This window comes from Terrapene carolina, unplaced genomic scaffold (genome assembly GCF_002925995.2).
Source record: "Terrapene carolina triunguis isolate 2854851 unplaced genomic scaffold, T_m_triunguis-2.0 Scaffold132, whole genome shotgun sequence".
Taxonomy (NCBI): Eukaryota; Metazoa; Chordata; order Testudines; family Emydidae; genus Terrapene; species Terrapene triunguis.
In genome coordinates, this window is record NW_020664483.1 from 1,966,485 (window position 1) to 1,974,360 (window position 7,876).

The 7,876-nt window shown below is 49.6% G+C and overlaps 1 protein-coding gene across 1 annotated transcript in view; it reads left to right on the plus strand.

The window, feature by feature from the left end:
- The window catches only part of TTBK1 (tau tubulin kinase 1), a 105,704-nt gene that overhangs the window by 20,731 nt on the left and 77,097 nt on the right, over positions 1 to 7,876 (plus strand). The window lies entirely within an intron of this gene.

Genomic DNA, 7,876 nt, shown 5'->3' on the forward strand with positions numbered 1-7,876 from the left:
GGCATTTATTTTACACCACAGTTAAACAAGACTTTTGAATACAATTTTCAACAGGAAATGTTGCCATGTTTGTGAATGGGCAGGGCATTATTCGAAGTTGCTCCATCATCCGTAATTAATAACCCGTTAAAAGAAAACAGGATTTGGGTGGCACTTTCCAACGGTGGTTGGGCTTCACTGCTTATATTTACGGATTTTCCTTGGCTCTGGGTTGGTTTCTCCTTTCAAAGCACGTGGCTGTCTGAGAAAGAAAACACAACGTGTCAGAGCTCCTCTTTGGAGCCCTTATAAGATTTGAATTAAGTACCACGTTCACATTTCTTTTCCCCCTTTCACTGGATACACTGCATGTTCCATAGGAATGCCTACTGCTCTCATAAGTAACTTCCACTTTTCACTTGCCAGAACATTATATTAGCGATGTCAATTTAATTATATATAATATATATTATTAATATTTTTTCTGCCACTGTTTCAGCTATTGCTTTATTACTGAAAAAGGGATCCAGCGTCTATCCTTGTTCTGGCCACCCTTTGAGTCCCTATTTTCATTTATTAATTTATAGTTAACATTTATAACCTAATTTTTTGAAAATGTTCAATCATTGTCAAAGCATTGAGGTGCCCAACGTGTTAACGAACAAAGTTAAGGCTGCCAGGAGATGTTGGCTGCTGCCCCAACAGAGTTTGGGTCAGCTTTGCAACTCTGAATGAAAGATTTGGCTAGATTTGTAGTGGAATCTTTTAAAAGCCAATTTATTTCATGCTTACGTTTTACATTTCCTTTTTAAACGGGTTTTTTAAAAAAAAGAAATTCTGCAGTCCCTTGCTGTGCTGCAAACAGTTCGAGACCAAATAAATATTTTAAATTTGCTCGGCTTAGCCTTGCCAGCTGAGCCTCTGAACCTTCTTCTCTCCTAAAATGGTTTTACACTCCTGCTGTCTTCCCTTTGCAAATGGCAAGTTATGAGCAGATGCCATCACATTTCTAAACTGCAATTTTATTTGTATATTTAAGCTTTGCACAGGCGAACTCTTTTGGCCTGGGCTCTGATAATTGCTGTATCTTAGCCACATTTTATTTTACTGCCATTTTTATTCCCTTATTTTCCTTCCATGTCTCAGCTATCTGAGACTTTAGTAAGCTAATTGTAACACTTCAATTTTTTCTTTTTCTGACTGGCAGTATTTCTGTTTTAACTTACTACGTGTTTCCCCCATTTTTTCCCCCAGACAATCTGTTGTTTGGGTTGATCAGCGCCCCTTGTGTTACTCTAAATTATTTTTCTACACAACTGTACCCAGGTTACATCCACACTAGTACACTCAGAAGCAGTGAAGCCATATAGAAATCCCTATTTCGTTTTTAGTGATTTTGACTAAATCGTCCATAGTCAAATGATCTTGTCTGTCTGCCTGCAGCAGTCATTTATACTTTATTATTTACAGACCATTACTTTGAGAAAAGGGTTCATTTTCCTTCAGAGTGGCTATTAAAGGCTCCTGGGGACAAAAACATAGCAGTAATCACCACCTGACCCCCTTGTATCATTGACTGAGGGTTCCACCAGTCGTGACTATCCAGAGTTGTACTGACATAACTGGGTTTTATTATTAAACTTTTTAACACTTCTACTTTTAACACTTCTACTTCCACTTTGTAACACCTCCACAACCCCAACGGTTTAGTTCCCTCCGAGCTATGCAGTGTTAAATGGTGCAATCCCTCCTTTATAACTGCCCATACCTTTTCCTTAAATCACTTACCTATCTCCCAAAGTGACACATTTCTCAGTGATTTTTCTTGCTGGCTTTGAGCTTATCTTTGTAGTTTTTTTGCACATATTCTTTAGCTACAATTACTGCTCCTCCATGGTTGTCCATGGGTCTTATTCTTTAAAGCTCCAGTGACATTCAAGAGACCTTTGCTGTGACCTGCCAGTAATTCTTTTCCATAGATATCCAAATTACCGCCTTCTATTTCTCTTACGTTACGGAATTTTTCTTAGAGAACATGTTTTTTTCCTTCTTATTTTTTAAAAATGTTGCCCAACTTACTGGAGTTCCATTTTTCCACCCAGTCCCAGTCTCCTGTCACTTTTCTGGGGAGTCCAAAGGGTCTGCCCTTGGATTTAATCCAACCCTCCAGCGAGGTACTGGCTTCCTCATACTTTAACCCTTTCAGTTCCATTTCCCTTACTGTGAGCCTTGCTGCCTAACACAAAGGGGTGTATTACCGGACGGGGAGATCCCAGGTTTACTCTGGACTCATCACTGAAGATATTTTACCTGCTTTAGCCAAGTGGATCCTGGGTTCTGGCACCAAAATGTTGGGATTCCCTCAGACCTTTTCCACTCGTCTTATCCAGAGTGCCTCTTCCAGTTCTGGGAGAACATTTCCTGAAGTTCTCTGGAATCCAACACTCGGTTGGAATCCAGACTCGTCGCTGAGGTGTCTTTATTGGCATTTCATGGAGAGCTACACGTGATGTAATCAGGCTCAGGTGGAGCATGGTGAAGTCAGGGGCACAACAACTCCAAAGTACAGCACTGTAAATCAGGTTATATGCCTGTTCTAAACAGACTAACACATGCGCATCACATTCTACATTGTATCACATGCTTGACGATTGGCTTATTGATTTTGTGACCCAATCCCTGTATAGATCATGAACTATCCCTATGCTACAGTATGTATTGGTCAGCAAAGGTGCATCTGTGAGTTTATCATGCATGACCTTGCTTATCATTTATCTACTAGCTATGTATTACTTACAAGGCCACTTGTGAATTCACGCTTTGTGCACTGTTAATCTCTGTTTCCTTACTTCTGTTTTGTTTCATTGTTCATGCAAGGCCTACACATAGGGTATGTCTGCACAGCAAAGACAAACCCACAGCTGGCCCATGCCAGGCAGTTTGGGCTGCTGGACTATTTTCATTGCTGTGTAGACTTCTGAGATCAGGCTGGAGCCTGGGCTCTGGGACCCTCCCACCTCTCAAGGTCCTGGGTTCCAGCCCAAGCCCAGAAGTCTACACAGCAATGAAACAGCCCCGCAGCCTGAGCCCCACGAGCTTGGGTCGGTTGGCACGGTGTCTAGTTGCTGTATAGGCATAATCACAGTGGCCACTATCTTGCTCACTGAACTTGCACCCCTGGAAGTTTTCGGACATGTAGATGAGCTGATTTTAGGCACTGAGGGTTAATGTGCCCCAGCAGGAACCTGGATCTCTGACATCCCAGGTGAGTGCTCTACTTGGCTAAAAGTTATCAGGTGAGCACCCCCACCTCCTTCGGCCGGGTTTTGAGTGGGACCCAGTTCGGTAAGCATGATCAGAGGACACCAAGTGGATCTGGCCTCAAGGGTGAGATAGGTGCTCCTCCACCTACCTTCCCTGGTTGTGAATCGCAGTGGGGCTTAGGTGGGAGATAGGGGCCTGGATGCCTGACGCGAGGCAGGGGCAGAGGGAACTTTTACCCTGAACATTTAGGCACTGAGTGAATTTAGGCACCTACAGGGGTAGGTGGCAGCCGAGTGAGGGCCTTGGAGATCTCAGTGGGACCTAACCTGGGACTCAGGTGTCTAAGTCCCTTTGTGGAGCTGGGCCTCAATGCTTAAGGAACTTGCAAGAGATCTCTCTATTCTGTGTCCGCTTCCAACAGGCTGTGCGTAACAACAAGCGCTTCACGGTGCCCGGCCCAGCCTCTGCCCATGCCCAGCCCCTACGTCACAGTCCCCAGACCACACTCAGAACGGCTCACTCCTCTATTAATGGAGTGCTTTAATGTCCTTGGAAAAGCAGGTCAGCTCAGCTCCCTCCACAGCATGTCCCTGCCCCCGCACCTGGGCAGCGGTAGGAGGGCTGGGGCTGGGGAATGCCTGTGGGCGTGTATTCTGGGAGTGGTGTTATCTTTGGCAGAGTCCACGCAGGACTGTGGAGACCCTCCACTCCCAAGGTGGGCCCTGGGGCAGTGGAGGGCCGGAACGATGCTGCTAAGTGGCAGGGCTTCAAAGCTGGGGCAGAGGCAAAGTGCCTGGTGCACACATCCCTAGGCCCCTGGCAGCTCCCCTGAAGTCTGCTGGGTTTGAGAGCAGAGCTGTTGCCAAGTTGGCAGGGAGGGGAGCCATCCGCCACTCTTCACCTCCGGACCGAACAATCCTAAGGAAAGACCTTGAAATGCCTTCCAGATCCCAGTCTCTCTCCCACCCCTTCTCCTAGGAGAAGGGCAATCTGGCCTCTAGGTAACAAATACAACTGAACACAGTGATCCCAAAAATAGAGAGAAGAGGAGACGCCACCCTGGGCCGCTAAGGAGAGTCTGATTGATCATGTCAGGGTGATAAGAAAACTTGGTAGCACCCATCCCAGGCTGGGTGAGGTCTGCATACAGTCTGGTGGCATGGGCAAGGGTCTGAGATTTCAATACAGTAAATGAAAAGGAATTAAACCCCGAGTCCGATTCTGCCCTTAGTTATGCACTTGCAACGGCCCTGAAGCTAACGGGGAAGAGGTGAATATGTCTGGCTGGGGAGGCGGCTGTTACCACAGCGCAGCGGGGAGCAGTATGGAAAGCAATCCGTGTGAAAGAAGGCTGAGAAATTCTCAGGGGCACGAGGGGCAAGCAGCGGCCTGTGTGGTGTCATGAGGGACCGGGCAGGGGAAATGCCACTGCTGAAAAGGGGAAAGAAAGGAAGCAAACTGAGTAGAGCCAATTAAGGCTTGAGAGGGAAAGAGAAAGGTCAGTAAATGAGGCAGGCGGAAATGGCGCTGACAGAGGGCTTACAAGGTCTAACAAGGGCTTTCACAAATATAGCCGGGGGAGAATGCACGCTAGTAAACTAACAGGGGTGTGAAATTCGGCGGGGTAATGTGGCTGAAGAAAAGTAATCAAGAGATTTGGACAATTGTGAATGAATGAAGAGGCTGTGATTGAGTTATTGATGCAAAGCAGGGAGGGAAATCCTGGAATACACATGTGGCACGGACAGTCACTTCTGACAGTTATGTGAGGGGCTGGGGGACAGGAGGGGGCTAAGTTGTAGGGGGTTGGGGGACTGTTTTAGAAAGATTTTAGATTGCGCCCTAGTGATTCAAAGTGGTGTTACTGTCCTGGGGTCAGGCTCTGCTGCTTTTCCCGGTGTCCATAGTGACGCCTGGCAGCCTGGCACTGGGGATAGGCCGGGCGAGAGGCAGTCCACCAGCTGGCAGCAGTGGAGAGGACAGGAGGGTGCGGCAGAGGGCCGGGGAGGGATGAGGTAGGGGCTGGCGACATGGAGCTGGTGACAGCCCAGTGGGGAGAGGAGGAAGCAGGCTCAGGATTTGTTACTAGATGTACACAAGGAGTCGTTGAAGGGAAGGCAGTAGAGGTGGGCTGTCTAGGATGGATATGGTGTTCTAGCTGGGATGCCGGGCCACCAGCCACATGGTGGTTCTTGGGGAGGCTTCTGCACATTCCCACTAGTAGGCAGTGTCCTGTAGCCCCCTCACAGCCTCTCGCTCTCCAGACACAAGGGTGTGGAAGGGGCCTGGCGCTGGCGCAGATCTCCCCTTTTATCAGCACTCTCTAGTGCCCGTATCTGTACCCGCACAGTCACGGGGAAGGTTCCAGTGGTGTGGGTGATGTCAGTGCGTTCTTCAGGACGCTCAGTGCTATCGCCAGGATCCTGTAGCCCACCTGTCTGTCAGATGGCCTGACTCCGAGCAGGGGGCTGCCTGTGAGGAGGTCACACCCACTACTTTGCCTGCCTAGGGGAAGCATATTTCTCTCCACAGGGCCTTGCCCCAAGGCCAGGCGGAGCAGACAGAATCTCCTGTAGGCACCACTCCTACAGGAGGAGACGTACTGGCCCTTGAGTTTTGAGGGAAGGCCTTTGTGGGAACCATAAGGCCCTGTCCTTGTCTCTCAGCCCCTCTTTAGGGGGCCAGGGGAAAGGCTCTTCTGCCCAAACTGACACCTGCTTCTTGATCTGGAGCCAGGGCACGGGGTGAGGCAAATTCCCCCTCTGGGTCAGTTCTGCTCGAGATGGAGGCACTGTGGGTCAGAAGTTACTCCGGGCTCCTCAGTGCAGGCAGCAGCCTCTCCTGGTCCTGAGAGCAGTAGAAGCCATGCCTGGGTACGACGCTCCAGTGCCAAAGGCTCCCCCAGCATCTCGAGATTCCAGGACCATGATGGATGCGGCAGGGCCACCACCAGGCTGCATGGCCCCCTGACTGCTGGTAGCATGTTCAGTGCTCGGATCCAAGGAGAAACGTTGGAGCCTGGCTGTGACTGTCCAGCGCCAGTGTCTCCTTGGACTCTCCCCACCTCTCCTAGACATGGGGGATCTCTGGTCCAGGCCCTCTCCAGCATGGTCTGACCTCATCCTCCTCCTCCCTCTCCCGCCTAACCTGAGTGGGCTCCCTCGTCAGAGCTGGATTCTTCCCCCTTTGTTGTGGCTCTGGGGGTTGTCTGAGCTGGCCTCAACACCATCTGGAACAGATTTTGAAGCTCATCCACCCTGACAGCCCATCTCCTAGATCCACCGGGCCTTACAAGGCCCACCAAATGTTCCATCTAGAAGGAATTCCCCATGGCATTCCTGGCGGGGTTGCACCTGCCGGTTCCCCTTGGATTTACTTAGGCATCACTCAGACTGTACAAGGAGGGTTGAGAGCCATTCATCTGCTTCCCCCAGTGCTTCAGAGGAGGTGCCTTCTCAATCTCCTGCTCGACTCGCAGCCTCCCAGGCAGCCTGACTTTGTGCAGCCTGCTGAGCTAGTGAGTGTGGGTCTCCATACAGATGGTGATGTTGTGGCTTCTCCCACCTCACCCACAGTGTAATGCAGGGTCCCCCCTGGCTGCCTGGGACCTGGCAGCAGAGCAGCAGTCAGCGGCGGTATCGCTGCACTGAAGAAAAGGAGGGTAGACACACAGATGATACACAATAGTAAATGAAGGTAAAAACCAGCTTGCCCAAGAAGCAGAAGGGTGCCCATCAGGAGATCAGCGAGGGCCCTTGCATGTCTGTGGCATTGTCTTCCATCTTCTGCACTCCTTGTCATGTGTACAAGCAAATCTTACTACTGACATGGGTGACTGCAAGTTGACCCAGGGTTGGAAGGTCAGTCTTCATGCGAATTCAGCCCCATTCCCTGGCAGATGTGCTGTATGGCATGGGTGTTGCCTTTCTCCTCCTCCCCCTCTTCACTTAGTACCATAAACCACTGTGGCACTGTGACAGAGTACACCCCTGTGTTCACTTCCTCACACTACTGTAATAATCTTTGTACAGAGTATGCCTTGCAAGGCAACATTTGAAAACTCACAATTGGCTGGTCAGTATCGTCCTGGTAAAATACGTGCAGCAACGTTGTATGTGAAGTTATAAGATTCCCCTGCATGGTGTTATTAGCACATGTTCCAAATCCCACGGCCCTGCCCAAGCAGAGGTTGGCAAACAGGTCTGTTCTAAACAAAGGAAGGTGTGTTCTGCTTAATTTGCATTTAAGCAGTAAACAGAGCCCTCAAGCAGGAAGGGAAGACAAAGGAAGTTCAAACAGGTAAAAAACCAGCAGGGAACATCCTTCCACGTAGACTCTTTGGCGCCTGGGTCTCAGCTGGAAATGTTTTTCAGGAGAGGGACTGAAACTATAAAAAGGAGGGACAAACACCTCAAGACACCCCTCTCTCTCTCCCTGCCCATCGCATTCACTGCACTTGAAAAGACAAAGGAAGCAGCCACTGGACTCGGGGAGGGGTCTGGCCTAAAGAATCTAATGTCATTTGCAGGGCCGGCTCTGGCTTTTTGGCCGACCCAAGCGGAAAAAAAACGGGGCGGCCAGAACGGCAAAGCAAAAAAAAAAAAACCTGCGGCGCGGCCGGAGCGCGGGTACA